At 40.9% G+C, this 19,312-nt stretch overlaps 1 protein-coding gene and 2 long non-coding RNA genes across 4 annotated transcripts in view; all 3 read left to right on the top strand.

The window, feature by feature from the left end:
- The window catches only part of USP31 (ubiquitin specific peptidase 31), a 100,107-nt gene that overhangs the window by 14,771 nt on the left and 66,024 nt on the right, over window positions 1-19,312 (top strand). The window lies entirely within an intron of this gene.
- On the top strand, window positions 1,120-4,907 carry LOC144338115 (uncharacterized). The gene is made up of 2 exons (XR_013411943.1): window positions 1,120-4,410; window positions 4,680-4,907. It is a non-coding gene; the product is annotated as an uncharacterized LOC144338115 (long non-coding RNA).
- LOC144338116 (uncharacterized) lies at window positions 10,238-16,497 on the top strand. Its single transcript, XR_013411944.1, has 2 exons — window positions 10,238-11,700; window positions 14,837-16,497. It is a non-coding gene; the product is annotated as an uncharacterized LOC144338116 (long non-coding RNA).

Genomic DNA, 19,312 nt, shown 5'->3' with positions numbered 1-19,312 from the left:
AGTTTTCCCAGGACCATACCATGGTTAACAAAATTATCCTTTCCCTATTGAATGATCTTGGTACCCTTGTTGAAAATCAATTGATCATATATGTGAGGGTTTATTTCTTGACTCTGTGTTCTATTCCATTGATTTATATGTCTGTTTTTATTAGGCTTTATCTTTATGTATCTTTACCTCACTGTTCTCATTACTGTAGCTGTGTACAGTAGTAAGTTTTGAAATCAGAAGTGTGAGTCCTTCAATTTTGTCTTTTTCGAGATTGTTTTGCTTCAGTGTCTTGAGATTATTCCATATTAATTTTGGGACGGACTTTTCTATTTCTTCAAAAAGACACTGTTAGGATTTTGACAGAGATTGCCTTGAATATGTAGATCGATTTGGGTAATATTGCCATCTTAACAATATTAAGTCTTCAAAGCCTTGAAGATGGGATGTCTTTCCATGTATTTATGTCTTTAATTCCTTTCAACTGTGTTTTGTGGTTTTCAGTGTACTGTTTTTTTCCTTCCTTGGTTAAATTTATTCCTAAGTATTTTTTTCTTATTGATACTATTGTAAATGGAATTATTTTATTTTTGTATTGTTCATTACTAGTATATAAAAATGCAATTGATTTTTGCATGTTGATTTTGTATCCTGCAACTTTGCTGAATTTATTTATTAGTGCTAACAGATTTTGGTATGGAATCTTTAGGTGTTTCTACATACAAGATCATGTCATTTGTGAAAAGAGATCATTTTTCTTCTTCCTTTTCATTTTCAATGGCTTTTGTTTCTTTTTCTTGCCTAATTGCTCTGCCTAGAACTTCTCATACTATGTTGAATAGAAGTCGTAAAAGTAGGCATCCTTGTCTTGTTTCTTGAACTTAGAGGAAAAGCTTTTAGTCTTTGACCATTGAGTATGATGTTAGCTGAGGGCTTTTTAATATGGTGCTTCTATCATGTTGAGGAAGTTTCCTTCTATTCCCAATTTGTTGAGTATTTTTTATCATGAAAGAGTGTTGAATTTTGTCAAATGCTTTCTTCTGCGTCAGATGATCATGGTTTGCTTTTTTCTCATTATTTTGTTAATGTTGTTGTTAATCAATTTTCATATGTTGAACCTCCTTTCATTCCAGAAATAAATCCCATTTGGTTATGGTGTCTATTTAGATTCTGAAGACTGTTTTTGATTTTTAAACTTTATAAGAGCTTTCTATAGAATATATGTGTATGTGTGTGTGTATGTTTATATAAGGTAACAACTTTAAACATTTGGTATATTTGATAAAAATATTTTCTTCATTTTCTTGCTCTTTTAGTTTGGTACTTTTGTATATTACAGAAAGTTTTAATTTATATTTTTTAACCTGACCTTTTCCCTTATTGCTTTTGTTATTATATAGCTGAAAATGGTGTTCTTGCATATAGGATAATTTTTCTTTCTTTTTTTTTTTTTTTTTAGCTTTTTTTCTATTGTGTTCTAAAATATTTATCTCTTCAGAATATGGAGTTTACTTTGGTGCATGCATACAGTGAGGATTTATTTTAAGGTTTGGTATTTTCCATCTTGTGTTCTTGTGTAGTATAGTGAGTAGTTAAGAGCTTGACTGGGGGTCCAGACTGCCTGCGTTCAAATCCTGGCTGCACCACTTGCTAGCCTCGGGACATTTGGCACTTAACTCTTTGGGCTTAATTTCCTCATCTGTAAAGTTTAGATAAGAGTATATCTATTTCATAAGGCTGTTTTGAAAACAAATGAGAGAAAAACTTGGCAGGGGGTCTGGCATACCGCCAGGGCTCACTGAGAGCTAACTGATGTTGTTACCATTGGTTACTCCGACCTTATGATCATCCTGCTTATTTACGAAAGGTTTCTCTGTATATTTAGAGTTTTAGTTTATTTCTGAATTTTGTATTCTGTTTCATCAGTTCTTTTGCTGGTGCTGTATAGTGTTATTGTTGCTTAGTCTTCTTTCTCATGCTATTTAAAGTTCCTTCAAATTTTAGAATCGTTTTGTCAAGTTTCAAAAACAGTCATCTGTTCGATTTTTTTTTTTTTTTTTTTTTTTTGTGAGACAGGGTTTCACTGTGTTGGCCAGGCTGGAGTGCAGTGGCATGATATTGGCTCAGTGCAGCCTTGACCTCCTGGGCTCAAGTGGTCCTCCCACCTCAGCCTCCTGAGTAGCTTGGACTACAGGTGCATACCACCATGCCTGGCTAACTTTTGTATTTTTTTGTAGAGATAGGTTTTGCCATGTTGCCCAGGCTGGCCTTGAACTTCTGGGCTTGAGTGATTTGCCCATCTGTTCCTCCTAAAGTGCTGAGATTATAGGCATGAGCCACTGCGCCTGGCCAATCTGTGTGAATTTTAATGTTAAGTATGTGTATTAATTTGGGGCAGGTAACCATGTTTACTGAATGCCTGCCTGTCACTGATACAATCAGTAACTCTTCACAAAATATCAACTAAAAATGTTACAGTAGGAGAGCCTGAATTGACTGATAACTGAGGAAGAAATGGAAGGCTCTTAAAGAACTGCCTGTTCCCTTAAAGGGTACTAGGATTGGATGGATTTATTCATACATTCTTCCAAGGATCAGATAATCCCCATGTTGTATGAACTGTTTAAAAACATAGAAAAATCACTCTCAGAGGCAAAAGGATTCTGTTTCCTAAATCCATTGCCATCTCCCCTCCACTCCCTCCCGTGCAGTGCTTATGTCTTATTCAACATCGAATCTCTGTGCCTGGTTTGTAGGAGGTGCACAACGTGTTGGTTAATCTGAGAGGAACATGCCACAACCAAAGACAGCTTGCAGAGCAGCCAGCCCCAGCCTCTGATGTTATAAATGTAGATGTGCTGGTGGTGGGCCAGTTCTGTTGTGGGCTTGGGTCAGACCTCACTTGAGGACTGTGATTACTCTTGGGCTTGAAGCTTTGAGAGGGGACAGGAGAAATTAGAAAAGGGAATGGCGGGCCTTGTATATAGGATTTATGAGCAGATTGTCTGAAAATAGGATGAGCTGCCTCACATAATAGTATTTTTCCTATCACTGCACAAGCTTAAGCAGAGTCTTGGGTGATACTGTAGGAGGGCAGTCACATGCCTCCTAGTGGACTGGGCTGGATTCACCTTACTTACTTTTTTTTTTTGATTTTGAAATGTGAAAAGGACATGAGATTTGGGAGGGGCCAGGGTGGAATGATATGGTTTGGCTCTGTAAGATCACTTACTTTCTTCTCTTTGTCTCTTGCTCCTTTCTTCTGACTTTTGAGCTTATGTAAAATGTATGTTAGAAGCAGTGTTGACAGTGTTTGGCAGCTTTATGGGTGTGTGAAGAGTGGATAAGGAGGAGGAGATGAAAATAACATAGAGGTTTTGAAACAGGGTGTTTGGGGATGGCACTCTTGACGACTGGAAAAATAAAATGGAAAGCCATTCTGGATGTGGGTGGATAAGTTTCATTTTGATTGGGTCATATAGTATTTGAACATAAGAATCCCAAGAAAACTTTTTTAAAAGCTATATTTATTGAATATTACCATTTTTAGGTACTGTGCAATGTGAATCATGTAAGTTTTTGGTGACCCATGTAGAAAGGAACTGATCTAGTCTAAACATGGAACTGTCTCTTAAATCAAGATACAATTGTAATCATATAGATGCTTTTCCTAGGTTAGTTGTTTTACATCTTCCTTTGTGTGACTTAAAGTTTTTAGTTTGACTCTGCTACTTTTGTTTTATTTGTGTGCGGCTTGATGGATTTTTCCTGTCCCCATCTATACACTGGTCACAATGAGGGGCTACTAAATAGGGCAGTGTTCTCTGTTTGTGTAGTCCCCACAGCTGTTTCCTATAGTAAAGACTCTGGAAAACAATGACCTCATAGTTTCCGCAAAAAAAACCCTTTTATATTTAGTAGGGGAAAATAAATCATTCAAAATTCAGTAATTTAAAGTTCTGTCCTCTGTTGCTTCTTCCTTCAAAAATATTCTTGTTTGCTCTGCTAATTAATTGTTCATTGGCTGTTCCTCAGATGACCTTTTATGTGTAACAAACATTTTTGCAGTGGAGCACATGGGGATTTCTTGTGTTTGATTTGATTGTGATCTTTCTCTATTTAGAAATCATTGTTTTAAACCATGGACTGTGGCAGTTCCTAGAGCAATTGGCCAGTCACTGAACATCTGTTGCTTCTTCCCTCCAGCTGTTGGGTTCGGATGGTAGCAAACAATGTGTCCACAAACAAACAGTTCACGCTTTAGAAGATTTCGTAGGACTGGTCAGGAAATGCCTTTGTTGGTATCTGCTTCTACTGGAAAGAACCCTTCTTTGTAAACCCATCACCAGCTCAGTACATGTTTTGGCTTTAATTCTTGGTATTCTTCTAATCTTGAAGAGCAAGGCAGAGAGCCATCTGATTGTCAGGAGATTTAAGAAACAATAATAATTACAGTAATGAAAATGCCGCTTATTTGTGTAGGGCCATATCATTTACAAAGTGAATTCATGTGCAATGGATGAATTCATCATCCATTCTTTCTGGCTTTCTCAAGCCCAGAGAGAAAAGCAAGCTGATGATGGCACGTTCTATGTGCCTTTTATGGTTCATTAGAGTTCTTCAAGGCCGGGCGCGGTGGCTCACGCCTGTAATCCCAGCACTTTGGAAGGCCGAGGCAGGCGGATCACAAGGTCAGGAGATCGAGACCATGGTGAAACCCCGTCTCTACTAAAAATAGAAAAAAATTAGCCGGGCGCAGTGGCGGGCGCCTGTAGTCCCAGCTACTCGGGAGGCTGAGGCCGGAGAATGGCGTGAACCCGGGAGGCGGAGCTTGCAGTGAGACGAGATTGCGCCACTGCACTCCAGCCTGGGTGACAGAGCGAGACTCCGTCTCAAAAAAAAAAAAATAAAAATAAAAATAGAGTTCTTCAGCATCAAATGCCCTCCCATTCATTGCTACACTCATTTTATTGCTTGCACATTTCAGTCCTTTAGTACTCTAGTGACACAACAGGTTTCTGTGTTTGATCCTGTGTCCAACAACATTTTTGCCAGTGGGTTGGATGAGGACTTAACCTAGGTATATTAATTGAATTTGTAAATGTCTTCTAAAAAAATTCGGCTGGGCATAGTGGCTTATGATAGTAATCCCAGCACTTTGGGAGGCTGAGGGTGGAGGATTGCTTGAGCCCAGGAATTCAAGACCAGCCAGGGCACCATAACAAGATCCTGTGTCTACAAAACTAAAATAAAATACAACTTTAAATTGTTATTATTTTTAGAGAGTCTTGCTCTGTTGCCCAGGCTGGAGTGCAGTGGCATGATCATAGCTCACTGCAGCCTTGAATTGCAGGGCTTGAGATCCTCTTGCCTCACCCTCCTGAGTAGCTAGGACTGCAGGTGCACACTACCATGCCTGGATAATTTTTGTATTTTTTTGTGAGATGGGGTATGTTGCCCAGACTGGTCTCGAATTCCTGGCCTTGAGTGATCCTCCCACCTTGCCCTTCTAAAGTGCCGGGATTACAAGCATGAGCCACAGCACCCAGCTGAATTTGTAAATGTCTTGACGGATATAGCATATACTCCAAGTTAGAAAATGCAGGTCCATTAAGATCTTTAATTAAAATTAACAGCTAACATGGAATAGAATCCTGCATCTTGCATTTGGATCCAAAAATGAAATAACTACCCCATAGCACCTATGTGAAAGGACCTGGGTGTGTTACTAGCATGTGACTTATGCTCATGTGTCTGCCAAAAATGTTTAAGGTTTTTATGCTGCCTTCGGAGAAGTATCTTGATCTGGGGTGGTGGGTGATAGTGCTGTTCCTGTCAGACCACACCTAGGATTTTATGTTTATGTGTCATTCTGGAAACCTAGGCTATCATGTAATTTCTGGGCTGACAAACTGTAGTGTGTCTAGAGTTGGTGGTGGAAGACTCCCTGGGGAGTCTGTCAGCAGAGAGAGGGGATTACTGTGAGAGAAAGCATTTGTCTTTGCACATAATTTCAACTCTTGTAATTCCGGCCCTCATTATGTCTCAGTCACACAATTGCAGTAGCCTTCTAGCCCCCCTGCTATTGCTAAATTCTGTCCTTTCTGGTTGGTAGTTTTTCTTTGTTAAAATTTTATTTATTACATTAAAAAATATTAGAGATGGGGTGTCACTTTGTTGACCAGGCTGGACTCGAACTCCCAGCCTCAAGTGATACTCCCATCTTGGCCTCCCCAAATGCTGGGATTATGGGATTGAGCCACCATGCCTGGCCTAATTGATAGTTTTGATTGCTGCCAGATGAATCTTATTAAAGTTTACTTGAAATTACAGTATTTTTCTTTTCAAAAATTACCATTGCTTTTTTATACACAAAGTACCATGTAAATTTCTTAGCTTGGTATTTAAGCTTCCCCATGATGAAACCTTATCTTCCCCCTGTCCTGGAAAGGCAGAGGAACACAGGGAAAGAGTTGTAGCATCAGAGACTTTGGTTCAGATTCTGAGACCTGAGGCAAGTGATGCATTCTTCATAGGATTGATAACCAGGAATAGGTGAGAAATGTCTGTAAAGTGCCTAATACAGTACCTGGTATAGAGAAATCTGTTAGCATTATTATTTCACAGTCCCCTGACTACCTTGCTGGCTATTGTTTGTGCCCTATACTCTCCCACCTGTCATGTTTTTTCTGTTTTCTCCTTCCTGGGTCCAGAGCATACCCCCATTTTACTCGTTTTAGAAGTTACTCTTACTACATTAAAGTTCCTCTCACCCCTATAGTTGAACGTTATGGCTCCCTCATTTGAAAGCAGATCACATTTTACATGGAACCGTGTTAAAGTACTTATACACTTCCCTCTTAGTTATGTTTAATAGTAGTAATAGCCAAATGTTCAGAAAACCTTTCTTTGTGAACATTTCAACTATATAACTGAGAGGGGAGATCAGTACGATGAACCTGCATTTCCCTGTCACCCAGCTTCAACAACTACCAATTTGTGGACAATCTTATTTCATCTGTATAACCTTTGCCTGTACTTCCCCCAAACTTTTGAAGCAAATTCCAAATGCATTTCATCCATAAATATTTAAGTATATATCTCTAAAAGATAAGGATGCTTTAGAAAAATCATAATGCCATTATCTGCCTAAGGAAAACTAATATTCCTTAATATCATCAGATATCCACCAGTGTTCATATTTGTCTGATATTGTTTCTCTGTCTCTCACACACGTGTACATACACATATATGTGTACAACTGTGCATATGTATTTCCTACACTTTGTATAAGAATCCAGGTAAGTTTCCAAAATTTCAATGGATTGATGAATCTGTTGTCTCTCACGTTCTGTCTCTTATTTATTTTTCCTCTGGCAGTTTATTTGTTGAATGCATGTTTGTCTGGTAGAGCAAAACTTTTCATGTTATTTGTGATTTAGGACTAATTTTTAAAATTTCCAATCTATTGTGGACTGTTTGTAAAATACAATACAAATGAATTAATAGAAAAGTGACATAAAAAAGGTGTATGTAAGACCAGCCCCATTAAAAAATTGTTAAAATCAGTAGACATAAAGTTATGGTTTAATTTGTAAATACTTCTAAATGCTTATTCTCAACTTCTATAATGTCATCATGGACTGGCAACAAAAACTTCATAGTCTTGATGTTTTGTATTATATTCCAGTAGCGTCAAATAAGATGTTCCTCTGTCCATGTATTTCCTGTAAAATGGTGGTTAGAGCCAGAGGTTTAGAGACTCACATTTGAGGTTTTTTTTCTCCTCTTTTTGGCAAAACTTTCTGTGCGCAGTGTTACAAACTTCCATCAGAAAGTCTGCGCTGTTTGGTTCTATCTCTTGTGGTGCCAAGAGTCACTGATGATTGTTCCCTGGTACATTAATTTGTTAAGGGTTTAAAATGGTGAAATTATAATTCTGACATTCCTTTTTTACTTGTTAGCTGGAACACTTCTGCAGAGACTTTTGTCCAGTTATTTGGTCTCCCTGAAGTAAATTTTGCAGAAGAAAGGCTAGATAAAAGCTTGATTTCTTCCCCCTCCTTTATTTTCCAGTTTTCAAAATACTTGATTTCCAATTGTGTTTAGTGAATTTTTGTAACCTTATGAACTCATGGGTTTAAGCATATTTGATGTGTTCAGTCAGTTATACTTATTGATGCTCAAAGTTGTCCCATTTTTGGCCAGTGGGACAAGTTGACCGTCAAGTCCTTTTGACGCTGTACTAGTAGCCTGGGATGTCAAATGAGAATGCAAGGATGTTAAGATGTTCCAGGCTCATCATTTCTTGTGCCAGATTGGGAATCAGTGGTTTCCAGATACTGGAATCAGGTTTCTTTGGTACAGTGATATTGAGAGACCACAGTTGAGGCATAAGGAATGCACATGGTTTCTAAGAAAGGGGTGATTTCTTTTAAAGCTAAATCACGAATTCACACTAATTGTTCCAATACAGGGTTTTGGGGTTTTATTGACCCTCATTGGTCTTATATCTGTGGCTCCTTCCTCCCATGCTGAAAATCCTATTTGTAACACCAGCGTAAATTCTTGTTTGCCTTATCCCACAGTATGCTCCTAAGACTTAGAATAATAATCCCAATACTACCACCAGCAGGGTTAGTATTTGAAAATGGCTTAAGACTTATTTGGTAGTTTTTTTGTCCATAGCATATATTCTACTAGGACTGTATAGTACAAATTACTGTGTTTTAAAGTTACTTGGAATAGTTCTCTGTGTGGTTTTGTTGTCAACAGGATATGTAGTTAATATCAGTCATTTTGACCAGGTGCATTGGCTCACGCCTGTAATCCCAGCACTTTGGGAGGCCAAGGCAGCTGGATCACGAGGTCAGGAGTTTGAGACCAACCTGGCTAACATGGTGAAACCCCGTCTCTACTGGGAAAAAAAAAAAAAAAAAAAGCTACAAAAACTAGCTGGGCGCAGTGATAAGTGCCTGTAATCCCAGCTACTTGGGAGGCTGAGGCAGGAGAATCGCATGAACCCAGGCGGCAGAGGTTGCAGTGAGCTGAGATCACGCCACTACACTCCAGCCTTGGCGACAGAGTGAGACTCCATCTAAAAAAAAAAAAATTCAGTTGTTTCTTTTTTAATCTTTTTTTTAAAAATAAGGTTTTCTTTTTTTTTTTCTTTGAGACAGAATTTTGCTGTGTTGCCCAGGCTGGAGTTCAGTGATGCGATCATAGCTCACTGCAGCCTACCTCCCATGCTCAAGTGATCCTCAGTCCCTGGAGTAGCTGGGACCACAGGTGCTCACCACCATGCCAAGCTAATTTTTTATTTTTTGTAGAGATACTGTTTCACTATGTTGCCCAGGCTGGTCTCGAACTCCTGGGCTCAAGCAGTCCTCCTGCCTTGGCCTCCCAAGGTGCTGAGATTACAGGAGTGAGCCACCACACTGGCCCATTTGTTTCTTTTTTTGCTTTTCATTTTGATAGATTGGTTCTTGAAATTTGGTTTTGTTGCATCATAATTATGTTAAAAAATGCAATATATGGCCTCAAGTCAAATCTGCAAAACAACATCTATTTGGAAATCTAGCTCTGTCTCTGATCCTTCCACTCTGTTGCCTTTCTGCCTAAATTTTATGATTTATTCTTTCAGTATTTAAATACAAGGCAGTATGTGTAGGTATATATTAATATATGTGTGTATTCATATATGGGTGTGTATTCATGTTCTTAGTTAGATAAGTTGTAGCACACTATGGATAATTTTATCCTCTTGGTTTTTTCATATCGCTGATGTACGAGTGCTTATCACATGCCCTGCACCGTGGATTATTTTATTTGCTGCTTATAATGTAAGATGCATGTGTTACAATTTCTGTTTTATAGTTGGAGACAGAGGTATTTCTGTGTAGACCTTTACTTCTCTGAGTCCCTTATTTATTTATTTATTTATTTATTTATTTATTTAAGATGAAGTCTTGCTCTGCTACCCAGGCTGGAATGCAGTGGCGTGATCTTGGTTCACTGCAAGTACCACTTCCCGGGTTCACACCATTCTCCTGCCTCAGCCACCCAAGTAGCTGGGACTACAGGTGCCCACCACCATGCCCAGCTAATTTTTTTTTTTTTTTTTAAGTAGAGACTAGGTTTCACTGTGTTAGCCAGGATGGTCTCCATCTCCTGACCTCGTGATCCACCCACCTCAGCTTCCCAAAGTGCTAGGATTATAGGCGTGAGCTACCACGCCCAGCCCTTTTTTTTTTTTTTTTTTTTTTTTTTTTTTTTTTTTTTAAGGAGACAGTGTCACTCTGCACCCAGGTTACAGTTTAGGGGTGCAGTCATAGCTTACTGCAGCCTCAAACTTGGGTTCAAGCAGTCCTCCCACCTCAGCCTCTGGAGTAGCTGGGACGACAGGTGCCTGCCATCACTCTCAGCTAATTAAAACTTTTTTTTTTTCTTGTAGAGACAGATTCGTGGTATATGGCCTAGGCTGGTCTTGAATTCCTGGCCTCAACTTATCCTCTTGTCTCAGCCTCCCCAAGTGCTGAGATTATAGGCATGAGGCACTGTGTGTGGTTGTTATGATTCCCTTTAACCCCGATAGTAACTAGTCGTGTCCGTCGTGTGCATATTCATGAGCAAATGAGTGAGCAGGGAATGAACTTCTCTATTTACTTTACTTTGAGCAATGAATGGGAGCAGAGAAAGGCTGTTTCCAAACTCTAGAGAAGGAAATTCAACGCTTTCTTTATTTGAAGGTTATGGCTCTCTGTAGCTGGAAGAGAATAATAGTAAGAACTTATTCCTTGACCAGAGTTGCTCCCAGTAGTTGCACAGATACATTAAGTTGGAAAGTTCTTTAATCTTCTAAAATAAGAGTTCCTTTTTAACAGTACAGTGACAACTTGGTAAATCTTCCTCATTTTAGAGTCTTTGTGTCATGGAAGTTATAATAAACTAGGGTAGCTAAGGAAAAGGACAGACTCCTTGAAAAGCAACAGCTCATGGAAAATACCTACTAGTTAATGATTTCACAATTTTAATAGTGACAGGAAGAAAGGAGAGTAGCTTCATTTCCCTACAGATGGGAAAGAAAGGAGTATTTGGCTGCTTTTTATTTTATATCCAGCTGGAGGAAGGGGTTAGTTACCCTTCAGGCTCTATTGTGATGTCAGGCAGCTGGTTAAGCTGTTGTAGCTGTCCCCACCCCTTCCTGGATTCTCTCAAGCTTCAGAGGGTAGAGCTGGGGGAGGAGGAGGGCAGCCAGGGTCAGAGGCTACTCCTTTCCTGTTGAAAATCTGTGAGCCTATGAGTTTTGAATGTAGTGAGACTCCTGGTGCAGCTGAGATCTTGGACAGGTCACTGAGCCTCAGTTTCCGTATTTTCCTTTTCATTGCCACATAGTAATACCAGCCTCACAGATCATGGTGTTTAACAACCATTGGCTCCTTTACACTTGAGTGGTGAAAACATTTTAGCAAGAACAACCAACCAGCACACCAACCAACCCAGCCTGTGACAGCAGTTCTGGGACATAGGAAAGGGATGCTGGTAGGACGGAGGTGTAGAGAGGAGATTGCAAAATATCACTGTAGTTAAGTGCTGAAGAGAAGTATGCTCCACCTCCACACTTTCTGTGGGTCTAGCTTTGCAAGTCTGATTGTTTTATAGCTTACCTTTGATGCGTAGATGCTGTAGGTTTTTTTTTTTTGGTGTGTGTGTGTGAGACAGAGTCTTGCTCTGTCACCCAGGCTGGAGTGCAGTGGCATGATCTTGGCTCATTGCAACCTCCACCTCCTGGGTTCAAGCAATTCTTCTGCCTCAGCCTCCCAAGTAACTTGTATTTTTAGCAGAGACAGAGTTTCACCATGTTGGCTAGGCTGGTCTTGAACTCCTGACCTCAGGTGATCCACCTGCCTCAGCCTCGTGCTGGGATTAAAGGCGTGAGCCACTGTGCCCGGCCATGATGCTCTAGGTTATGACCCCTTGAATTTCAGACTGTTTTTGAAGAGGTGGTATTTATTTATATCTCCAGTGTCGTAGTGCCAGATGACTCACTGAGGAGTCTGTCCCCGAGAGGGCACTCACTTCTCAGTATGATACATTCTGTGCCATTGTATCATCATTGAATAACACAATGATAACCCATGTGCCTGGCATTTTGGGGAATGAGTCTTTTACGTAAGTGACTTCTGAAGTAATTACTTATTTGAACATCAGATCCTTACAATTTTAACCTTTTCTTTTGATTAGATGGCTTCATCATATTATCCTGGACTCATTGCCAGGGTGAGAATCCCAGACATACTCAGTTGTTCCTTGGCAATTTAGGGTTGTTGTGAACATCATTGATTGATCTCCTCTTAGGTAATATGGAGGTTTCTTTTGGGGCTAGTGGGACTACATAGGCCCTATTGAGTGATTCTGGATTGCTATGTTGTTCGAATTCTTATTTCTGTTATGATATTTCCTTTCATTGCTCCCTACTGTCTTCCTTCATGCTAGTTTTCTCTTGCTTTATCCTATTTCTGGGATCCTGTACCTCCTACTTCCTCCTGTACTTTTCTTCTTTTTTTTGAGACAGAATCTCACTCTGTCTCCCAGCCTGTAGTGCACTGGTGTGATCATGGCTCACTGTAGCCTTGATCTCCCAGGCTCAAGTGATCTTCTCACCCCAGCTCCCCAGTAGCTGGGACCACAGGTGTGCACCACCATGCCTGGCTAATTTTTAAAATTTTGGTAGAAACCAGGTCTCTCTTTGTTACCTGGGCTGGTCTCAAACTCTTGGCCACAAGCGATCTTTCTGCCTTGGCCTCCCAAAGTGTTGGGATTATAGGCATGAGATACCATGCCCTACTCTTTTGCAGTTTCTAATCTGCTTTTTAGTTAAGTAACTAGATAAATAGAATCGACTCTAAATAAGACTAAACTGAGTTAGGGCCTGAGAGTCTGACTAAATTAAGAAACTTTAGTGTTTTTCCTTTTTAATATCAACATTTTTTTTTTTTTTTTTGAGATGGAGTCTTGTTCTGTTGTCCAGGCTGGAGTGCAGTGGCATGATCTCGGCTCACTGCAACCTCTGCCTCCCAGGTTCTTAGGGAGGAGACCACCCCTCATATTGTCTTATGCCCAATTTCTGCCTCCAAAGAAAGAAAAAGTAAAAACTAAAAGGCAGAAATGAAATCCACAAGCAGACAGCCCGGCGTCACACCCTGGGCCTGGTAGTTAAAGATTGACCCCTGACCTAATTGGTTATGTTATCTATAGATTATAGACATTGTATAGAAAAGCACTGTGAAAATCCCTATCCTGTTTCGTTCCCATCTAATTACCAGTGCATATAGCCCCAGTCACGTACCCCCTGCTTCCTCAGTGGATCACAACCCTCTCATGCTTACCTTCGTAGAGTTGTGAGCCCTTAAAAGGGACAGGAATTGCTCGCTCGGGGAACTCGGCTCTTGAGACAGGAGTCTTGCCGATGCTCCCAGCCGAATAAACCCCTTCCTTCTTTAAGTCAGCGTCTGAGGAGTTTTGTCTGCAGCACATCCTGTTACATTTCTTGGTTCCCTAACCGGAAAGTGAGTTTCCCTAACTGGAAACTCGAGCCAGCCTGGGAAGGACCCTACCTTGTGCTGCTAACCACCAAGACTGCTGTTCGTACAGCAAAAAAGGATGGACTCATCACACCCGAGTCAAGAAAGCGCCACCCGCTCCAGAGCTATGGGCCATAGTCCCAGAGGAAAATCCTACCAAACTAAAGCTAAGAAAAATCTCTTTTCATCTATTCTATTACCCTTTCTTCGTTCCACGCTTTATTGCTGACCACTAGTTATTAATATAACCAAGTCAATTTCGCCTCAAACTATTGCATTTAATGCTTGCCTTTTTATACCCTGTGAGGACTTGCCAAGTCAAAGACAGCTTTCTACTTCAGAAAAGTATTTCTGTTCCTCCTGACTCTCCTCAGCCTGGGCATTAGTAAACAAGGACCATTTAATCTGGGGAGATTTCGATAAAGACTCCAGTGCCAACGAGGAGTCTTGCCCCCCGACGTAGAGCTTTCATGCCATGGTTGGTCCACCGTTCTGTGGACCACTAAAGAGCAAGGATGGACTGCCCCAACCAGTTTTTGTAATTTCCTAAAACCATACATTCATTTTACTACAGGACCATAGAAGTTAAAGACTTAAACTTTAGCAATTAAGACAGGATACCAAGATGCAAATGCCTGGTTAAAATGGATCAAATATTCCATCTGCACGTTAAACAAAAGCAGTTGTTATGCTTGTGTACATGGCAGGCCAGAGGCCCTGATTGTCCCCCTTCCACTAAGGTGGTCCTCCAGTCGACCAGGCGTAGGCTGCATGGTAGCTCTTTCACAGGATTCTGCAGCCTGGAGTAATAAGTCATGCCAAGCTCTCTCTGCTATATCCGGAAGTCCGGCACCCTGCGGTTCAGCCCCCGAGGGCCATCCAGCTTCCGTCTCCCAACACTAAGTTCACTTCGTGTCTCTCACGACAGGGAGGAAACTTAGCATTCCTTGGAGACCTGAAGGGATGCGATGAGCTTAAGAATTTTCAAGAGCGGCCGGGCGCGGTGGCTCAAGCCTGTAATCCCAGCACTTTGGGAGGCCGAGACGGGCGGATCACGAGGTCAGGAGATCGAGACCATCCTGGCTAACACCGTGAAACCCCGTCTCTACTAAAAATACAAAAAAAAAAAAAACTAGCCGGGCGAGGTGGCGGGCGCCTGTAGTCCCAGCTACTCCGGAGGCTGAGGCAGGAGAATGGCGTAAACCCGGGAGGCGGAGCTTGCAGTGAGCTGAGATCCGGCCACTGCACTCCAGCCCGGGCTACAGAGCAAGACTCCGTCTCAAAAAAAAAAAAAAAAAAAAAAAAAAAAAGAATTTTCAAGAGCTTATCAATCAGTCAGCCCTTGTTCATCTCTGAGCGGATGTGTGGTGGTATTGTGGTGGACCTTTACTGGGCACTCTGCTGAATAACTGGAGTGGCACTTGTACTTTAGTCCAGTTGGCTATGCCTTTCACCTTGGCATTTCATCAACAAGAAGGAAAAAAAATAAGACATCATAAAGCGAGAGAAGCCCCTTATGGGTCCTTTGACTCTCATGTCTATTGAGACATAATTGGAGTCCCACAAGGAATACTAGATCAATTTAAAGCTTGAAATCAAATAGCTGCAGGCTTTAAGTCAATATTTTGGGGGTGACAGTTAATAAAAATATAGATTAGATAAACTACATCTGTTACAACCAACAGCAATGAGCTTTTCATGAGTTAAAAGAAAAACTCATGTCAGTCCCCAGCGCTGAGGCTACCTGACCTGACAAAACTCCTTCCACTCTATGTGTTAGAAAGAGAAAAATTGGCAGTTGGAGTTTTAACCCAGACTGTGGGGACCTGGCCAAGGCCAGTGGCCTATCTCTCAAAACAACTAGACAGGGTTTCCAAAGGCTGGCCCCCAGGTCTAAGGGCCCTAGCAGCAACAGCACTGGTAGCACAAAAAGCAGATAAACAAACCCTTAGGCAAAACCTGAATATAAAGGCCACCCGTGCATGGTAACTTTAATAAATACCAAAGTCAGCATTGGTTAACAAATGCTAGATTAACCAAGTACCAAAGCTTGCTATGTGAAAATCCCCACATAACTGTTGAAGTTTGCAACACCCTAAAACCCACCACCTTGCTCCTGGTATCAGAGAGCCCAGTTGAACATACTGCGTAGAGCTGTTGGACTCAGTTTATTCTAGCAGGCCCAACCTCCGAGACCTCCTTAAACATCAGTAGACAGCAGTACATGGATGGGAGCAGCTTCACCAACCCCTGCAAAGTGACTCTAAAGAAGACGACAAGCCCTGCTCCAGTCACACCCGGAAGCTGACTGACTGGTCCACGCATGGCAGAAGCATAAGGAAATTCATCGTGGGACTCATTTTCCTTAAAATTTGGACTTGTACAGTAAGGACTTCAACTGACCTTCCTCAACTGAGGGCCGTTCACAGTGTATACATCAAGTCAGTGAGGTAGGACAAAAGGTTGCTATGATCCTATTATTTTATAGTTATTTTAAGTGTACTGGAACTCTAAAAAGAACTTGTTTGTATAATGTTATTCTATACAAGGTATGTAGCCCAGGAAATGACCAACCTGATGTGTGTTATGACCCATCTGAGCCTCCCATGACCACAGTTTTTAAAATAAGATTAAGAACTGAAGACTGGTAGGGGTTCATAAATGATACGAGTAAAGTGTTAGCCAAAACAGAAAAAAAGGGGTGCCCAAACAAGTCACCTTAAAATTTGATGCCTGTGCATCAAATTAATAGTAATCAAATGAATAGTATTAAGTTAGGAATAAGGTGTAGTTCTCTTAATTAGAAAAGAGGCTATATGGCAGAAAATAAGTACATCTGTCGTAAATTAGGACTGTGTGGAAATAAATGTAAATACCGGTCTTGTGTCATTTAGGCCACTTGGATTAAAAAAAAAAAAAAAGAAAAGGATCCAGTCCACCTTCAGAAAGGAAAAAATGACCCTTCCTGTACTAAGGTACAGTGTAACCTCTTAGAGCTAGTAATAACCAATCTCCTTGAACCTCGCTGGAAAAAAGGGGAACGTGTAACCCTAAAAATTGATGGAGCTGGACTGGATCTTCAAGTAAATATCATGGTTTGAGAAAAAGTTTATAAACGCTGTCCTGAGCCAGTATTTCAAACCTTCTGTGATAAACTAAATGTGCCAGTACCAGAAATTCCAGGTAAAACAAGGTATTTGTTTTTGCAATTAGCTGAGCATGTAGCCCAGTCTCTCAATGTCACTTCATGTTATGTATGTGGAGGAACTGTAATAGGAGATCAATGGCCATAGGAAGCCCGATAATTAGTACCTACAGACCCAGTTCCTGATGAATTCCCGGCCCAAAAGAATCACCCTGATCACTTCTAGGTCCTAAAAGCCTCAATCATTAGACAATACTGCATAGCAAGAGTGGAGGACTTCACCCTTCCTGTAGGAAGACTACATGGTGGAGTTCAAACCACACAGGGAAAAATCCATTCAGTAAATTTCCAAAGTTGCAGACATTTCAGGCCCACCCAGAGTCCCACCAGGTCTGGATGGCCCCCCACTGGGCTATATTGGATATCTGGACATAGAGCCTACACTAAGCTGCCTGACCAGCAGACAAGTAGTTGTGTTATTGGCACTATTAAACCATCTTTCTTCCTACTGCCCATAAAAATAGGCGAACTCCTGGGCTTCCCTGTCTATGCTTCCCACGAAAAGAGAAGCATAGCTATAGGAAATTAAAAAAATGATAAATGGCCCCCTGAGAGAATCATACAATATTATAGGCCTGCTACTTAGGCACAAGACGACTTGTGGGCATACCAGACCGCCATTTACATGATCAACCGAATCATACGGTTACAAGCTGTCTTAAACATAATCACTAATAAAACTGGCAGAACCTTGACTATTCTGGCCTGGCAAGAAACTCAGATGAGAAATGCTATCTATCAAAATAGATTAGCTCTTGACTACTTGCTATCAGCTGAAGGAGAGGGCTGTAGGAAATTTAACTTTACTAATTGCTGCCTACACATAGAGTATCAAGGGCAAGTAGTTGAAGACAGTTAGAGATATGATAAAACTGGCACATGTGCCCGTGCAAGTGTGACATGGATTTGATCCTGGGGCCATGTTTAGAAAACGGTTCCCAGTGCTAGGAGGATTTAAAACTATTAATAAGAGTTATAATAGTAATAGGAACCTACTTACTGCTCCCTTGTTTGCTACCTGTATTTCTTCAAATGATAAAAAACTTCATCACTACCTTAGTTCACCAGAATGCTTCAGCACAAGTGTACTGTATGAATCACTGTCAGTCTGTCTTGCAAGAAGACATGGGTAGTAAAAATGAAAGTGAGAACTCCCACTTTTGAGTGAGAGTCTCAAAGGTGGGGAATAAGGGAGGAGACCCTCCCTCATATTGTCTTATGCCCAATTTCTGCCTCCAAAGAGAGAAAAAGTATAAACTAAAAGGCAGAAATGAAATCCACAAGCAGACAGCCCGGCTCCACACCCTGGGCCTGGTAGTTAAAGATCAACCCCTGACCTAATCGGTTGTGTTATCTATAGATTACAGACATTGTATTAGAAAAGCACTGTGAACATCCCTATCCTGTTTTGTTGCGATCTAATTACCGGTGCATGCAGCCCCCAGTCACGTACCCCCTGCTTGCTCAATAGATCACGACCCTCTCACGCTCACCGCCTTAGGGTTGTGAACCCTTAAAAGGGACAGGAATTGCTCACTCGGGGAACTCGGCTCTTGAGACAGGAGTCTTGCTGATGCCCCCGGCCGAGTAAACCCCTTCCTTCTTTAACTCAATGTCTGAGGAGTTTTGTCTGCGGCTTGTCCTGCTACAGTTCAAGTGATTCTCCTGCTTCAGCCTCATAAGTAGCTAGAATTACAGGCATGTGCCACCACACCTGGCTGATTTTTGTATTTTTAGTAGAGACAGGGTTTCACCATGTTGGCCAGGCTGGTCTCAAACTCCTGACCTCAGGTGATCCACCCACCTCGGCCTCCCAGAGTGCTAGGATTACAGGCGTGAGCTGCCGTGCCTAGCCTGATGTCAACTTTTTAAATGAAGTATAGCGTACATACAGAAAAATATATATGTTGTTAGTGTACAACTTGATGTATTATCTTAAAGTGATAATTTGTCACCCAGATCAAGAAATAGGACATCTCTAACACTCCAGACACCATCGATTAGACCGTCTTCTAACACCATTGATTAAACAGACAGTTAGACTGTCTTCTAACACCATTGATTAGTTTTGTCTGTTGCTGGACTTTATTATGAGTGAAATAAGTATATGTTTTTTTGAAAACAGCTTTATTGAGATACAGTTCACCTACCATTTAATTCACCCATTTAGTGTACAGTTAGGTTATATTCTTGGAGTTGTGCAAACATCATCACAATCCATTTTAGAGTATTTTTAATTATCCCCCAAAGAAACCCCATACTCATTAGCAGTCACTCCCTATTTCCCTGTAACGTTCCAGCCCTGCATGAACACTAAGCTACATTGTGTCTCTATCTAGTCTGGACATTTCAGATAAAAGGAATCATATATGTGGCCTTTTGCATCTGGCCTCTTTCACTTAGCATATTTTCAAGATTAATCATGTTGTAGTATATATCATACTACATTCCTTTTTATAGCTGCAAAATGTTATATGAATATTTCACAGTTTGTTTATCCATTCATCTGCTGAATTTGAGTTGTTTCTACTTTGGC

The sequence above is a fragment of the Macaca mulatta genome, chromosome 20, assembly GCF_049350105.2.
Source record: "Macaca mulatta isolate MMU2019108-1 chromosome 20, T2T-MMU8v2.0, whole genome shotgun sequence".
NCBI classification, from domain to species: Eukaryota; Metazoa; Chordata; class Mammalia; order Primates; family Cercopithecidae; genus Macaca; species Macaca mulatta.
This window is presented reverse-complemented; position numbering and strand designations above follow the sequence as displayed.